Here is a 17,854-nt window from a genome sequence, read left to right as displayed (position 1 = left end):
CGATTACAAAAATTTGAGACCGTGGGTATACATTTAATGCAGAAGAGCCTTTTCTGAAATTAAGAGAGTGATACAAAGTGAAGATGTATGTATATAAATGCTAGTAGATGGGGGGGAGGGGAGATAAGCTGAACGATTCACACACGTGTGTAAGAAAATTAAAGAGAGCATTATGCTAAGTGAAATAACCCAGGCGGTGAAAGACAAATACCATATGATCTCACTTATAGGTGAAACGTAATCAACAAAACAAACAAGTGACCAAAATAGAACTAGAGACATTGAAGTAAAGAACAAACCGACAGTAACCAGAGGGGAGTGGGGAGGGGGATAACAGAGGAAGAAAAGGGAAGGGTCATCAAGGAACATGTGTAAAGGACCCATGGACAAAGACAATGAGGGGTGGGGGAGAGGATTGAATATAGGACGTGGGGGTGGGTAGAGTGGGGGAGAGTAATGGGGGTAAAATGGGGATAAATGTAATTGAACAATAAAAAAATTAATAATAAAGGAAAAGACTTTGTCAGTATCAAGCCTTTAAGCTCCAAGCCTCTTTACCAGTGTTTTATGTTAAATAACTTTTACATATCAACAGTATTCTTTTGTAGTATCGAGTAAGGCCTCTCAATGTATTGATTATATGTATCTCCATCAGAGTAAAAACTATATTCAGCTGATAAGTTTTTAAATGAATTATAATACCACAAAACAAGCAAGATTCTGTAGAGTGGAGTGTAAAGGTATTATTGATTACACCTAACAAAAAAAATGTATTTTGTCCTCAAGGATATGGCACAGATAGATGACCACCAGTAACCCGGCATTGGGGAGGCAGGTTTTAGCCAGAACACATTTTACCACCTTGTATTATATCCATTAACCACGAATCGTTTTCTTTCTGATGTCCAAGTGAAATATTGTTGCAGTGCCGTCACAACTTTGAGGAACTTTGTGGTGGTGACAATGCAGAGCATAGAATAGTATTCATTTCCCTGTTAGTTGTTTATTTATATTCTATTGTATTCTAAAAATAGGATTACGTCATACCAGCATACAATTTAAGAGGTAAAGGAGATTTTGGATTGCTTAACTCAACATTAGTGTTTTGTAAATAAAGCACTGAGAGTAAGGGTGGTAGGCCTTTCTAGAATTTATTCAGTTAACCTGAACTGAGTATATCCACGTTGGGCATTCTGGAAAATGCAATGATACATGTACAATAACTCCAACCCAGCAAGAATTGTTCCTGTTGCGTCTCTTGTCAGTAATATTTCCATCCACTTGGGGGCACTATGATCAAATACAGGGGTGGGCAAAAGTAGGTGTACAGTTGTGAGTATGCAAAATAGTTTATTCTTGTATTATTCATTTATTAATTATTGTATTATTTATTTGTATTGTTTCCATATAAACAACTGTAAACCTACTTTTTCTCACCCCTGTACAAGAAGAAAAGAGAAAAACGTGGGGGTTATGGGTTACTTCAGTTAGAAAAATTGTAGTATTACTTGGAGAAACCCTAACTGACTGTAATATACTTTTAGGTAAAACACCTTTTTAAATATAGATAGCTGGGAGTGTTGCTTGTGTGAGAACAGGTGTAGACTAATCAGCAGTGAGCGTGGGGTCTCCCAGCACCAGCATCACCAGAACTTGTTAGAAGTGCAGATTCTCAGGCCTGATCTAAATCAGAAGCTCAGGGAGTGGGGCTCAGCAATATGTATTTTCACAAGCTCTCTGTAAAATTTCAGTGCATGCTGACACTTGAGGACCACTGAATTAGAGTAAGTGGATTTCGACATACTTTAAAAATTTCTAACTATTGAAAAATTATTAGGTTAAAAATTATCAAGTGTGCTTAAACTATTGTGAAAATGTTTCTTAGGAAAGGTTTCTCTTGTACATTAACAATAAATGAGTCTGAAGAACTAAATTGAACTTTTTTTTAATCAGTGACTTTCAGCCCCCTGGCCCCCCACCAAATTTTTAATGAAGTGAAAATTTCAGGTAAGTTATTTGTTTTCTATTATATAGATAAACCAAGTAATGGAATTTCTCAAATATAATTCCTTGTGATGATGTCAAGGCATGGCCTAGATTTCAACATAGTACCGCTAACAGTATCTCTTTACATCTTTATAGTATCTTTATACTTACTAAAAGCTGTTCTATATATTGGGTTATTTGATCCTCAGGATAATCCTTTGAGGCAATTAAGAAACTAATCATTACCTTTGTTTACAGTTAGGAAAAACTGAAATGAGTTTTAGAATTCTTTTAAGTGCTACATTCATGTGGAGACTATACTAATTTCCTTTTTAATAAGTAGTTAATTTTGTTCCTTTGTTCCTCTGCGTTAGTGAGAATGGCAGGAAGAGAATACTGCTACCCATAAAAGAACTCTAAGCCTCTAACGTGTCAGTCAGGAAGGACAGTATTCTGGGATATGGGTTTCCCTTCCTAGAGGTGTTCCCTCACACCCTTCCTTCCTGCTGCTCCAGAACTCAGATGTATCCTGCCTCCCCCTCAGTTTCTTCTTCTTCCATTTAGACAGTCCTTCCTTGTTTGCCTTCGATCAGCTAAAGTAGTTAGAACTTCTGAACGCCTTTATGATGAGGGAGAACAAATAAAGTCATCACAGAGAAGAGTATAAGAAGGTACCAGTGAAGTTTACCATCACTCTCGTGGATTCTGACCTGCTTATCCACTGTCTGTCGGTCTCTACTGGAAAGGCTGACCTGACTTAGGTGGCACCTCATGAGGGTGTCCTACTATTTGACTCTTAGTCTTTTCTCCCCATGAAAACTCTAACCCTAACAGCCACGACCAGGGAATGGACTCCTGTATAATTAATAACCACTTGTTCTCTCACAATCAAACCAGCAACTAGTCCAGGATGCATCTCTTTCAGTATGCAAGGAGTAGGCTTGGTCTGATTGTTCTGAGATCAAGACCATCTTCTCCATACATGAGGTAAGATCTTACATGTGTATAGTAGCTGGGGGCCATTCCTTCACAATTAACTGTAATTGTGAAGTGAATCTGGTAGCAAAGTCAGAGTATAAATATTCAGTGAATGTTTTTGGTAGTCTTAAAAGTATCAGAAGTTATAAACTGTGTTTATTGTCTTTTATAGCAATACCTATTCCTAGCTTATAGGATTGTTTTATTAATTTCATAATATATGTAAAGTATAAAATACAATGCCTGGAATTCAGTAAATCTTCAAAAAATATAACCTGTTATAAGGACAATGATGATGAAATGCACTGGGAATAGTTATTTGAAGAATATCAATATAGAATGTGTGCTATGATAGGATATATTCTAATATTATAGTCTGTCATTTTACTCTTTTTTTTTACCTTTAGATTGAATTCAAACATTAACTTGAATGCTAGCAAATTAAACCTCAGTGGAAATCTTTTTCAATTTTATACTTTGTTGTTGAAAATTTCCTTAATATTTACTACAATTCTGTATTGCTTTTTAGAGTTCACAAATATATTTTAATTTTATCTGATGATGAAGGATCATTTATTTGCTTATGGTCATCTGTCTGGGAAACTCTGACTCACCAGCACTCCTGTGATACTGTATCTTCATCTGTTATCATATTCCTACCTTCTGTTAACGGCTAGCCTATCTTCTGTGCTAAACTGCACAAAGTGACTATGAAGTAAATATCACCGGAGAGCTGACTCCAAGATATCTCTTGTAGTCTGTGGAGTAAGTTTTTCTTGTCTGTTTCCTCTAATTGTACAGCAAATGAACTGGGAAACAGCCCTCTGATAAATTGAAATTTACTTGTATTCTAGTTAGTTACAGTTACAATATGATTTATAACTTTCTAATAATTCATACATCCCATTGAAAAGTAGATATATATATATATGTGCCAAAAATGGAATAAAATGCCACATCCAAGGATGTAATTATGATACGGACCTTCAAGCAAGATTCCCACGTTTTTTCCCTAGGAAAAAATAACACTCCTTTTTAATTGAAAAATGAACACATTTCAAATTTCTGTTCAGTTCTTCTGTTGTTTAGGTGGAGCCTTCATAAAGCAAATTGGGAAAAACTATAAAGGTTATTGTCTTCTGTGTACTGATTTTTTTTACACTCCATCTTCTTATTGTGGTTGTTTATTAAGAAAAATTCAGACTGCTCTTCTGGTGGGACCATGGAGGATGCAGAAGAGAAGAAGGAGGTTTCTGCTAAGCCAGAAACCCCTAAGAAAAAGCAGAAGAATTTGCAGAGCTGAAGATCAAGTGCCTAAGAAAGGAGTTTGCCCAGCAGATGCTTTGAAAGGCAAAGATGACGCTTATCTATGAACAAGCTAAGCACTGCCACAAGGAATATAGGCAGATGTGTGGAACTGAGAGCCAAATGGCTGGAATGGCAAGAAAAGCTGGACTTTTATGTATCTGAAGAACCCAAATGGCATTTCATCAGGATCAGAGGCATCAGTGGTATGAGTCCAAAGGTCCAAAAGGTGCCGCAGCTTCTACACCTTTGTCAGATCCTCAGTGGCACCTCTGTTAAGCTCAACAAGGCTTCAGTTAATACATTGAGGACTGTGGAACCATTCGTTTCATGGGGTGCCCAAACCTGACGTCAGTGAATGGGTTGATCTACAAGAGTGTTTATGGCAAAATCAGCAAAAAGTGAATTGCCCTGACAGATAACACATTGACTGCTCAGTCTCTTGTTAAATTTGACATCATCTGCATGGAAGATATGATTCGTAAGATCCATACTGTTGGAAAATGCTTCAGCGGAGGAGACAACTGCCTGTGGCCCTTTTCCATGAGGTGCAGTGAAGAAAATGACCACCCATTTTGTGGAAGGTGGGAATGCTGGCAACAGGGAAGACAGATCAGCAGGCTTACCAGAAGGATGGACTAAGGCATCTACCATAGTTGTTTCTGAAATCCGGTCAGTTAATAAACAGAGACTTCTTTCCAATTAAGAAAAAAGGAAAAATTCAGAGATACCTTCAGACTAGCTTAAATTCTTTTCTATGGAGTAATTTTGTTATTCTGCAAATTCACATAACAGAATTCTAATATTTATCGCTAGCTGCATGGTTAAATGAGAGAACACCTCTGCTTATACTTGTTTTGAAACTAGGTACAAAAGGGTTACTTTCTTCCATCTGTATTTCTCTTTCACATTACTTTTGCCGGTGGATGTATAACTGTCAAATTATTCCATGAAGATGGGAATACTGAATTCTTTGAACTAATGTATATTCGTGTTACACTGGGGAAAAGATGCCAATTTCCTGTACTGACACATGCCTTGATATGTGTCAAGTGATAGAAAGAAAAGGGCCTGATTTTGTTTCAAAGTTGCATTTTAGAAGAAAGGACCTCGCAATTATTTGGAGAAGTGGTGTTACAGTTCTTGACAAAAGTGGTAATATATTTCTCCAGTAGATGGCGCAAGCATTCCCTGAAAATAAAAAATATTTTTGTCTCCTAACTAGAGAACTCAGTAATAAAGGTCGCTATTTAAGTAGTAGTAAGTAATTTTCAAGACATTTTCTTTTGAAAAACATGTAAGAAGAAGAGGTTAAAAGAAGGTGAAGTAGTAGTTCACTTTGGACATATCAAACTTGTCAAGACATTTTATCAAATTAATGCAGAAAAACCTTAGTGTTTAGTAGTATATGAATAATCAAAGATACCATTGAGGTCAATTTTAACAAAAATATCTGAGACTTGAAGTTCTGAATATGTTTTGTAAATGACAAAGGTTTTCTGTTGACTACCTTGGTTTCATTTTCCTTTGTATCCTGCATTTATAGGCAGAAACATCGTCTATAGTTTAATAGGCAAGTAAATAAATAAATGGAATTTTTAAGCTTTAAGTTAAAGAAGAAAGAAAAATATTTTATAAGCCTATCCCAATGAATTCCAACCTGACTGTACATGGTCCTCTTGCTGCTGTTGCCTGTATTTTGCTATTCATTCTCTTTCAAATAAATGCATGCATGTGAAAGAGAAACTGGACATCGGAGGCACTTTCCTGTAGTCGTCTGGAATTTCTGGTCGATTGATAAACAGCAATTTCTTCAGATCCTAGGGAATTCCGTAGCTGGGAAGCATAATGTGTATGCTCTATAGAAATACTACATTTATCTGCTGGAGAATTATTTGCTTTGTTGTCATAACTTGTATGATATCATAGTTACATTTTATTTTAGAAAAAGATATACTTAAACTTTTACCCCACATTTGGAAAGATTCTTTTCTCCAACTGAACAACATTGAAAAATTTTATTGCCACTCTCCCCTAGACTTCCAAAGAGTTCTTTAAAAAGTTAGATTGAAATATTTTTGGAGTATTACACTGCTAACACAATAATAATGATGATCATGATGCTTTGATTTCCATCGTGCTTTACAGTTTCAATGGCTCTTCTACATACATCATTTCACCAGATTTTTGTAATGACAGTGTCTATTATACTCAGGGCAAATCTCGCTCTTCCTATTTTACAGGTGAAAAAAGCGAAAGTCACATGGGCATAAAGCAGTTAAAGGGACTCAAGAGAATCATTCATTTGTGTTCTTGTTTTCTGGGGGTTTTTTTGTTCTCCCTTCCCCCTTCCTTCCTTTTCCACCTCCCCCTCCCCCCCACACCAGATCATCTTTACTCTTTCACCTCTATTTTGGGAAAGCACTTACTCTGTACCCCTAATACTCACTTCCATGTGAAGGGGCATCCATGACAGTAATATCCCCCGCTTCCCTCCACCCCTCCCCCCTTTTAAAAAACTCATCTAATTGATTAGCTCAAGAGCAGGGACTGGTCATGCATAGATCAGCCGTCTGGTCTCTGTTTGTCCTTTGAAGGTGAGTTCTCCATGGGGAGTACCGGCCCCTTGCGTCTGCCTGCCTACCGCCGGCAGCAGGGCCTCCATGGGACAGGCCCAGCCTGCCAGGCGCCATCTGTGACTGGAGTGGGGAAGGTGCACCTGATAATGGTACTGAGCCTCATAAGGGAGCCTGCTGCTTAGAGAAATAAATATTTTTTATATTATCTTTATAAGGTGATATTTTAGCCTCATGCTAACTCTCTTGCCTTCAGCCTGTTTGTTCAGAACTCAGACAAAGAAGAGAGGTACTAAAGTATTGGGCCTCCTCTGAGATTCCAACAATGTTTACGTATCAGAAACTTAAGAAAATTAGTGGGAATTATAATATTGGTGGCATTTTGAGATCTTAAGACATAGAATATATTCTATATCATTCTGACTTAAAAGGCCCTTGTGTTACTGTGACCATGGGGCTGTTTTCAGCACTGGTTCAAAGGGTCTTATTTAAATTCTGCTAGTTCCCTTTTCCAGATACTGGGATGGTAGGCAGAATGGACTCCTGAACATCTCCCCATTCCTGCTTTCATAGCAGCCACTTCATGGTTCCTTTATGCTGTTAAATCTTCTTCCATATTAAGTTCAATATTAGGATAACATTCCTGCTGCTAAAACTATTTGAATACTCTTGATGAAATAAATATAAAAATACCAGCTCTGTAGAAAATCCAAAGTCTATACAAGCCTTTCTCTTTTACCTTGATGTATAGTGTATACATTCTTGCTGAAGTTTACTTTCTTCATTATGTTTCTATTGTAACTATTCCTAATGACAAAACTAGAAACAGCCATTTAGTTATTCCAAAAACTGTTTATGGGATATCTGCTCTATGAAGGATGGTGTCAGAATAGAGTGGTGACTCACCTGGTGTGGTCCTTGCCCTCACAGAGCTTTCAGCCTTGTTGTAGAATGAGACGTTAGTCCAACATGTCATGCCATAGGCCAAGCAGGGCTATGGAAGAAATCTCCTAATACAGGTAATGACATTTGACCATATTGGGGATATCAGGGAGGGCTTCTCTGAGAAAGTGGTACTTGAAATGAGGGGTAGGAAGAAATTGGAAATGTGTGATTCAAGAAATAAATTTAACTTGTTGGAAAATGATGAAATTGTAAGGTGTGTGGGACTGATAGGGTATGACAGACAACATGCAAACAATTAGAGGAGCCACGAGAACTCTGAGTATCTGTGCACAGGCGTACTTGGTGTAAAAGTAAGCCAAGAAAAGTACCAAAGGATCTCGGCACAGGCAATGTTTACACACGTGAGCAATCAAAGAAATGTCTATGACCAACTGACATGTCCAGATTTTGAGGGCAGGGTATCAGAGAAAGATTAGCAAAATAACAGCAAAGCTGGGTCTTCAGCCTGGGGTATTGGGCAGCTTATCAAAACAGCCACTTAAGTGCAAGGGAACAGGGCAGGGACTAAGTAGGACACGGAGGCCAGGTGCAAGGTCAGAGCTGCAATGGCAGCAAGGGGATCTCACTGCTCAGTCCCTCGAATTTTCAACCAGATCTCCACAGTCCTTGAGTGCAGATAAAATTGATACAAAGCACAAAATTAAAAGTTCAAGTGACAGAGTTCAGGTAGAAAGCTGTTGGGGAAGGGAATCTATGAAACATACTGGCATCAGGAGGAATTCCGATTCCTTTGTAAATAACTCACATGAAAATAGTCACTTTGAAGGTGAGCATTACCAGTCTGTTGTCTAAATTTCAGTGCCTTCCAAAAGTGTCCTGTTAACTAAGACCAGAGAGACCATTCTGGAATCAAATATTATCCATGAAGATTATGACTCAAATGTAAATCTTTATAGATTCCTAGTAAGACGAAGTTAGAAGTGAATAAGGTATTTTAATTATGACTAGGGTATTAGTTAATTTCTAAAAGAATGTAAAAACTCAGATTTATAATTTTATTGCTTGAAGACTTAGTAGTAGTAATCTAATCTGCTAATCTCCCGAAGTTATGTTGAATGATATTGTACCTACAAGATCTTCTGTGAAAAAATTCTGTGTTTTTGGAGATGGTACATACTCTCTTCTCCCCCACCCCTCCCTACTCCTCAGCATCCCATCATCCAAGTCTGTTACAGCCTCTTACAAGTCCTCGCATTTAGACTTTAGCTTTGTTTAACTCAGTATTCTTCATATTTACCCACCAAACCCATTCTTTTACTTCCTGATACGTCTTTGTATCCAGGTGTTCCAGACACACACACTGAAAAACACTGAATCCCAAATATCTTCTCAGTGATTTTCTTTGTAGTATGTATGAGGTGCACAAAATGGGCATTTTCGTACATATTTTACTTTTCATATTAAATTTGATTTATCATAAATGTAAAAGTGGTAGAACAGTATCTCTGTTAATACAAGAAACTGAGGCCTTCTAATTTGTATTAAGTCAAGGTTACCTGTATTTTATATAATGTTTAACAATGTTTGATCACTTTGCTTTCAGTTGGGAATATTGTGCCTCAAAGGGGAAGGTATTTTCAATAGTCAGTGAGATGTACTTGGATACATACATAAAAGCTCTCGCTGAAACTTTGTTTCATTTTTACCAAACCATTTACATTTTCAGGGAGAGGAAAGCTTAACAGAGTATCTTACAAAAATATCTAGGATTGCTTCAGTGAATTATTTCATTCCAAATCTTTAGGTGCCCTAGAGGTTATTTGCAGAGCTGAATGGAGCATCCTTCCCTTTGAAAAATGTAACAGCCTGAACCCCAGAGATTCAGATCTTCATGGCCTGCACCCTCCTCCTGGGGGATGGACCTAGACTTGACTCTGTAGGTTTTCCTGGTTGGAGTAGGTTGCTTAACAAATTCTTAGGAAAATTTTCCCCTTTCATCCTCTTTTGAGATATTTTATAATCAGCTTGCAAAGTCCACTAATTTTTTGAACTTTTAACACAGATTCAAAAGAAGTATTACCATATTTTGAAGAACATTTAAACCGAGGAAGAAATGAAACCATGCTTTACAAAATATGACCTCTGTGATAGAGTATATTAGAAAGAGATCCTACGTAGTTGTATAACTTTGTAAATATGAGCATTGGCGAGGTCATGAACCATGACAAAATATGTATTTGGACACTTTTTCTGCTAATTAAGATATAAAAGAAGGCTGATCAGTTATCAAAGCTAAATGTAGAAAAATCTGTCGTTTTAATAAGAGAGTTCTCTGTAGAGTTTGATTTAGTCCGATTGTTTGGCTTACATTTAACTATTTATAACTAGTTTTCATAGAACTACTTATATGGTTTCCCCAGTTCCACTTTGCTTGTAGGTAACAGTGCATTGCCCCTGGTTTTAGAACACCTGCTTTAAGAAGGATCACGTAATTCTCCAAGTCTTCTCTGGGGGTGACCAGGCGGGGAGGATCGGGTTTTATGTCCTTCTTGGCTTGCGGTTTGCCTCTATTCATATTCTAGATTGTACAGTGGCAAGACAATTTTTAAAAGATGGCTTTTATGCCTTAGACTGGTAAATTAATCTGACGAGGCTCACCTGAGCTGATACTTAACTCAGATTAAACTAGCAGAAGATGGCATTTAGGAAAAGGCAGGTGACAAGTTTTTATGTTATCTACTTTACAAAATGTGACTCAGAAAATTAGCGAGGAACTCTACATTTTACTGGTTTGCTTTTATAAATCTGCTGTTTACATAGCACACACATTTTAATTTCTTGCTCTACAATAGGAATTTCTGAATTTTCTTCATGTGTATATTCTCTCAAATGTTACATAATTTTGTTTGGTGGTGTTCCCGTCCTTGCCTCCCCACCTCTGTATTCTTTCCCATAAGAATCCAGGAAGTATAAAAAGCCAACGGGAAAGTATTTACTTCTAAGTTTCCTAATGCCCAGGTCACACTGTTGTCTTGAATCAGTTTCTTTTTCTCATCCTTAGCAGAAAACAAAACCAAAAAAAAAAAAAAAAGGCCTTAATCTTAGGGGGTTAAATAAAAGAAAGAGTGTAGTGAAAGGAAGAGTCCTTTTATGCAAGCAGCAGAGAAGACTGAAAGTGCCTGAGGGCATTTGGTCCCCATTGGTTTTCACATCAAATGCAGTGGTGCCCACAGATAGCCTGTATTGTTGTCAGTTAAATGGGATCATGAGTGTCTGAAAGGTGTTTGAGAATGAACCGAAAATCATTTTCACAAGTGGATGATTACTTCTGCCACATGTTAACCGAACTCTATCAGAATGGCCCGGATTTTTGAGCCTGCATTAATTGCTCTTTCAACCTTGACTGAGGTTTCTCTTTAAGAAAGCCCTTTCCATGGCTAAACTACTCTATATATTGATTTTTTTTCTTTCTGTATTTTTCCTTGAAAAATAAAGGCTTATAGAAGAAAAGGCTTTATCATTCAACATGTAGATTGATTGTTCCATTTCTTTGAATAAAAAGCTAGACTCATAAGTGATCCACCAAAAGTAATAGTCCTTTTTTTTCAAACACTGAATAATTCCCATATTCTGTATACAATTATGTTTTTCAAATATTCATTAGTGATGATTTTTCATCATAAAGTAAAACCATGAACTCTCACAGCATGCACTCGGCACAAATACATTGTCATGTTCTCCTTTCTATAAGAAGTGTATACTACCACTCTAATTGAAACTAAATGACAATATTTAGTAATATGCTTCTAGAATTTTGGTGTTGAAGTATTCTTTGAACAATCTCCAAGTTAGAAAGGTTTTAAAAAATGCTTTTAAAGTGTTTGGATAAATGACATTTATTTCAAGTTACCATTTTATATTTCAAATATGGTGTAGAGAATATTAGCTATTTCCATACTAGAATAACAGGATATACTTTAGTTCATATATATTGTGTTGTAAAGATGAATTAAATTTCAGTTTCTAAAACTAATTAGAAAGTGAGTTCTTAAAATTTCATTAACTTTTGTGATTATATATATTAGCAGGTATTATATAGTATTTATAGAAAAATTAATTAGTAAAAAATTCTGAGTTTTTTGATTTAAGGTAAGATATATCACAGCATGTTATATGTGAATCTATTTTTTAAAGAAACATTTTGAAAGAGGTACTGGGTATAAAGAGCATTCAAAATAATTTTATAGCCCTGGCTGTGCAGCTCATTTGGTTGGAATGTCTTTTGGATGCCAAGGTTGTGGGTTCGATCCCCAGTCAGAGCACATACAGGAGTCGACCAATGAGTGCATAGTGGGTGAACAACAAATTGGTGTTTCTCTTTTCTCTCTCTATTGAAGATTTAACAAAAATAAGCAAGGTAATTTTTCTGATTGTCTTAGTTTTGCTGAAGTTTCTTTTTAATATTTTATTTACTTATTTTTACACAGAGGGGAAGAGAGGGAGAAAGGGAGAGAAATATCAGTGTGTGGTTGCCTCTCATGCATCCCCCCACCAGGGACCTGGCCTGCAACCCAGACATGTGCCCTGCCTGGGAATTGAACCAGTGTCCCTTTGGTTCACAGGCCACTGAGCTACACCAGCCAGGGTCGAAGTTTATTTTTAGCACACTTATTTTAATCAATCTATTGTTGAGATCATCTTCTTAGAATAATACATAATTGTAAGGGTCACCTTATATCTAAAAAGTTTTTATTCCTGTGTTGGCACATTCTAATGGATTTCATAAAGGCGCTACTTTTGTTTTTCCACAAATGAAAACTTTTTGAAGTATAGTGTATGTTCCAGTTGGCTTATTTACAGATAACTCTTTTAAGGATCATGCTGATACCACAAAGACTATACAGTTTTTAGTGTAAGTGTTGAGGTACTCTAATGATCATATGTAACTATTGACATAGAAGATGAAAATTTTTTTTTTCTGTTTTCCTTGTTGATAGTAACTGTATTGACTTGAAATTTGGTCATACCAAAATTCTTTTGTTTTCTCTTTTTTCCCTCTTCTCATTACTTTTTTTCCTAAAAGCATAGTGTAGAATCTATTTATTCACGTATTTTAAATATATAATCAAAAAATCTTAAAATTCAGTTTCTCATGTCTTTGATACTTGAGAATAGGGCACGACCTAGGAATAGTTAGAAATACTAAAGAAATAGTCGCAGACGAATGAAACATTGATACACATTTAGTTGGCTTTGTGCCTTGTTTCCTAGCAATGATTCCTGTGTTTCTTTGGAGCAAATAGTACTCTCCATTAGAAACAACCCTAGAAGAGGGGTTAATACTTTAAAGTTATTGCTGTGTTTATACTGATTTATAAAGCCAAATGCTCTAAGGCTTTACTTTTCTGTGTTAAATCTGAGCTTTGTGCCAGTGCTGCTAATTTCTTTGTTACCTAATCCTATGTAAGAGGAGAAGATTTTAAAGTTAAACAAGCAATTTTTTGTTCAGAGGGAACAACTTCTTAATTCCTTACTTAAGTTGGATGTGCTGATGAAAGCAAAGATGAAAGATACTTTTAAATAGTATCTGAGTTATTTTTATAATAACCAAAAGAAAATCTAAAATGCTATAGTTATATGAGTATTGTGATACATTGGAAATATTTCAATGGAAAAGTGTTATATGTGCTACAAATTTGCAAGGGAAATATGTGCTTTTGAGCTATGACAGGTACAATAGATTATCTCTTTCATTCCAGTGAAATAGTAATTCGTGGATCTAATTTAACTGTGATTAGGGGATTTTTCCCCCCTAGGGCCATACTCTAATAGATTAGTGGAAAATGTAGTATGACTGTGAAAATGGGTTATATTAATGTGTTCATTCATTTTTCACCCTATTCTTACTTACTGAAATAATTTTATGAGGATGAGAAAAAATGTTGTGTTTAGAACCAGATTCTGTAGTGTAATGAAAATGAATAATGTTGAAAGACCCACCAAAAAAAAATTAAGAACTTGTTTTCCTCTTTAAAATAAGATGAAAAAGTGTCGCAGTGCCTGTTAGAGAATGTTGCTCTCATGCTGTGTGATAAATACTGATTTTATTGGATAACATTATAAATTGTCACATAAAACCAAGTTAAATGTGTGGTCTAGTTTGACTGGTGTTTGACAGGTCTGATTTACATGCCCTTAAAAAAAACCTCTTTTTTATTTGAGTTAATATTACAATCAAGAGGAAGCTGGTAATGACTCAGCAGGTAAAAAACATAAATTCAGAAAGAACAGAGCTACAGAGCAACCCACCAGCAGATCTGTTGTGCTCTGGAGATGCACTCTCCCTCCAGGATGACAGATAGACAGACTTCTTGTTCCCTGTGACTTGGTTGGGTGAAGTCAAGTTTCAGAACGCAGTAAAAACCCAGTTTGGCCAGAATTCAGATGACAAGAATATATTCCTAATAGACTTCAAAATTGTAAACTATTTTAAAGGGGGAATAAATGGTGATGGACACGTTACTTGAGGTGGCGAAGACATGATTCAATATACAGATGATGTGTTATAGATTGTACCCCTGAAACCTATATCTATTGACCAATGTCACCCAAATAAATTTTTTGAATTCTAAACTATTTTTATGAAACAGAAATATATGAGAAAGTAAATAGCTTTGAAGGATCTGTTTAATTAATGCTATTGCTATTGTACATCAAATAGTTAGAGTTCACTGCTTCAGCTGTGCCTTCTCCTTTCATGGAATTCTGTACTTATAATTGATGGTCATAATGATGACCCTGAAATGTGAAACCATCCTTTCTAGATCATTAAAGAAAGATCAGATTACACTTCATGACTGTTTGAAGTCAAATAAACATATTGTATACAAATTCTTTAAAAATCTGTTATACATAGATATACAGCCTCTCTATGCAGCTCAATTTTTAGTAATTAAGAATACTCGAATGTCACTGTGTAATGAACAGAATCTATTACCTAGTAGAATATACTATGTTAAATGTAACTTCAGTATATTTTTTCTGAAATAAAAAATCTTATTGGATTTTTATCTATAAAATAGGTAATTTATAACCTAACACTCAGCATTTTTAAAAAAGCAAACAGAACAAAAGAACTGTGACTCAACAGCAAAGCTAGTCATAAAGATGCATGAGGGGAGAATGCATTTGGGTTTTTCTACAGATGCTTTCTAATGAATGTATTATTTGATTGTAAATAAATTTTAAGTGATTTTTGGCTTCCTTTTCCTTACTCTCCACAATTCAACCTTCCCAAAGCTGGTGAGGCCACTCACTGACAAAGGATTTCAACTGCCTCAAATTTCAGAACTTGAGAATAGCCTTGAAAACTGCAAAGTCCATTTAACCATTAAAGCTTATAAGAGCGCTCCACTGTATTCAAGATAAAGGGACAAAATTATCTTTGGTCTATTGATACTCAACTTAGTCATACCGGAAATACTATTCATGGAGCCATAATGACCACATCCCCCAATCTGTAATAGAGTAATTTTTTCTGATTATATATTTTTATTGTTCAAGAACAGTTTTCTCCATTTTCACTCCACCACGCCCACCTCCACCCCACACATCCCCACCTCCCACTCTCGAACCTACCCCCTTTAGCTTTGTCCATGTGTCCTTTATACCTGTTCCTTGATTATCCTGCCCCTATTTCCCCCCATTATCCCTCTCCCCCGCCCCTCTGGTTACTGTCAGTTTGTTCTTTATTTCAATATCTCTGGTTATATTTTGCTTGCTTGTTTGAGTATGATGTACTCTCATACATTGCTACTGGTAATGCAAAATTTTACAGCCACTTTGGAAAACAGCTTGGCAGTTTCTTACAAAGTTAAACATTATTTAAATTTAACTCAACAATCCCATGCCTAGATATTTACTGGGAGAAATGAAAACACGTTCCCACACAAGGACCTGTACATGAATATTTACAGCAACTTTATTTATGAAAGGCAAAAATATGGCAACAGCCCAAATGTCCACCAACTGGTGAATGGATGAACACATTGAAGTAAATTCTTACAGTGAAATATAATATTCAGCAATAAGTAGGGACTTCTAATATAGACCACAACACTGATGAATCTCAAAAGCTTTGTACTGAGTGAAAGAAGGCAGACACAAAAGGCTAAGAACTGTGTAATTCCACTTATATGAGATCTGGAAAACAACCTGAAAGGACAGAAGTCAGATCTGAGGCTTCAGAGGTGGGGGTATGAGTAGAAGATTGTTCAAAAAAGGCATGAAGCAACCTTTAGAGAATGGAAGTGTCCTGGAAGTTCGTTGCAGTGGTGGTCACAGGACTAGGCCGACACTCGTCAAAATGTGTAGCTAAAGTGGGTAAGTTCTACTCCACATAAACCATACCAGTCAACCGTCCCATTTAAAAAGTAGAGACATGCTCACCGTAGAAACTGGGGAAATGAAGAAAGGCATACGAATATGAAAGTCACCTAGAATCTCACCAGACAGATTATTTTGTATTATTACTAACTGTGCAAGTTTATTTTGATATATCTTTCTGGACTTTTTCCCTGCATATACTGTAAGTTCATGTGGATGCTGTATTTAACTTAACATTATAATAATTCTTTTGTATATATACTCTTTATTTATAATTCTTTCATATCATTTCTTGGCATCACTTTTAATGATAGCCTTATCATTCCTTACTGTTTGATTCTTAGGTGGTTTTGAGAGCTTGCTGTTAAACAATACTGATAAACATCTATTTTCTTTATTCTCTCAATTATAAATGTGTTTTTATGCCAAGAATATGCTTTGATACCAGTGAAAAAGAGTATCTAAACAGTGATACTTGATATTTAATTCCAGAACTTATCCTTATAGTAAAAAAAATCCCAGAAACCTCAAATTTGTTTTAATTTGATGTATTTTTATATTTATGATGTATTCAAAAATGCATATTTCAGATATATTCTATTCATGACCATTTGTTTTACATAAAAATTTTTTGTCTGCCTAATATGAAAACTAAAGGACACAAACTATCATATTTTCCTGAATATCATTTATAACATTTCCTTTGTGTAGTTTATCTTTTGTTGACTGTAACTTTTTTGATCAGTTACTTTCTAGATATGTTTAGTCAAAATTGTGACTCCTGTCTGTGTTCAGTTGAATTCTTTTTTACTGTACAATAGCCCAAAATACCTTGAAGCTCAACATTCAAATGCTTACGTTGCTTCTAGTCTCAAATCATCTTTTATTCTACCTGAGAATACCTTCCAATATACACATGTATGCATCGCCCACCCCTCTGCTTTCTGTCTTAAGAGAAACCATACATTTTCATTCCAGATTTGTTGAGCCATATTTTGAATGAGGTTACAGCTGATGGTATTATTCTTTATGCAGTATCTTCACTGTCAGCAAGACTTAACCTTGACTTGCATGTGGTGTTGATGGTTTGTGTATCAATATTCACTTTCACTTATGTATGACCCAGTTGCTCAGCAACATGCTAAATGAGACACTTTGAAGGAGCTGAGAAACAGGCTGTGGTCACAGGCAAAGGTTATTCCAAAGGACTCCTTGGCTCCTAGGCAGCTATTTGGGGCATATCTTGCAAGTGCACTTTTACAGAAGGCGTCTGTTGTGTCCACAGCATCTCGCTCCTGAGGTCATTGCTGTTAACCCTGTAACGGGAGGTTGGGTGTGTGCATTTCAGGAGAGCGGAATTACGTAGGAAAGACAGAAAGAGAGCAGCTAAACACCTTTCACCACACTCACAGAAGAGAAATTAGAGGGTAGAGCAAAGGTGGGGCAAAGGGCTTTAAGGGGACCTCAGGAGGGGAGAGTGAACAGGTGAGAGCAGTGGCGGTAGATGTCTGTCAGGAACTAAATGAATTCGTGTTCCATCCCAAGCGCAGATGGTATGGTATCAAGGGTATTGTGAGAGCTGAATACTGTGCAGGTTTCCCAAACATGCCAGCCAGCTGATGTGTCTGCAAGAAGACAGAGCGTTGATTTGGCCACTGTGGGCAATGCTTTCCAGTGCAGGAGCCTAGTTTTTATTTTGACTTTTAGTAACTTCAGGG

General features: G+C 36.3%; 1 protein-coding gene and 1 pseudogene across 5 annotated transcripts in view; both read left to right on the top strand.

Annotated features, from left to right (window-relative positions):
* The window catches only part of CADPS2 (calcium dependent secretion activator 2), a 575,679-nt gene that overhangs the window by 338,692 nt on the left and 219,133 nt on the right, over positions 1–17,854 (top strand). The window lies entirely within an intron of this gene.
* Positions 1,416–16,264, top strand: LOC112299937 (large ribosomal subunit protein uL30 pseudogene; annotated as a pseudogene).

Source organism: Desmodus rotundus, chromosome 6, assembly GCF_022682495.2.
Source record: "Desmodus rotundus isolate HL8 chromosome 6, HLdesRot8A.1, whole genome shotgun sequence".
Taxonomy (NCBI): Eukaryota; Metazoa; Chordata; class Mammalia; order Chiroptera; family Phyllostomidae; genus Desmodus; species Desmodus rotundus.
The sequence above is the reverse complement of the archived record's forward strand: the minus strand, read 5'-3'. Positions and strand labels throughout refer to the sequence as shown.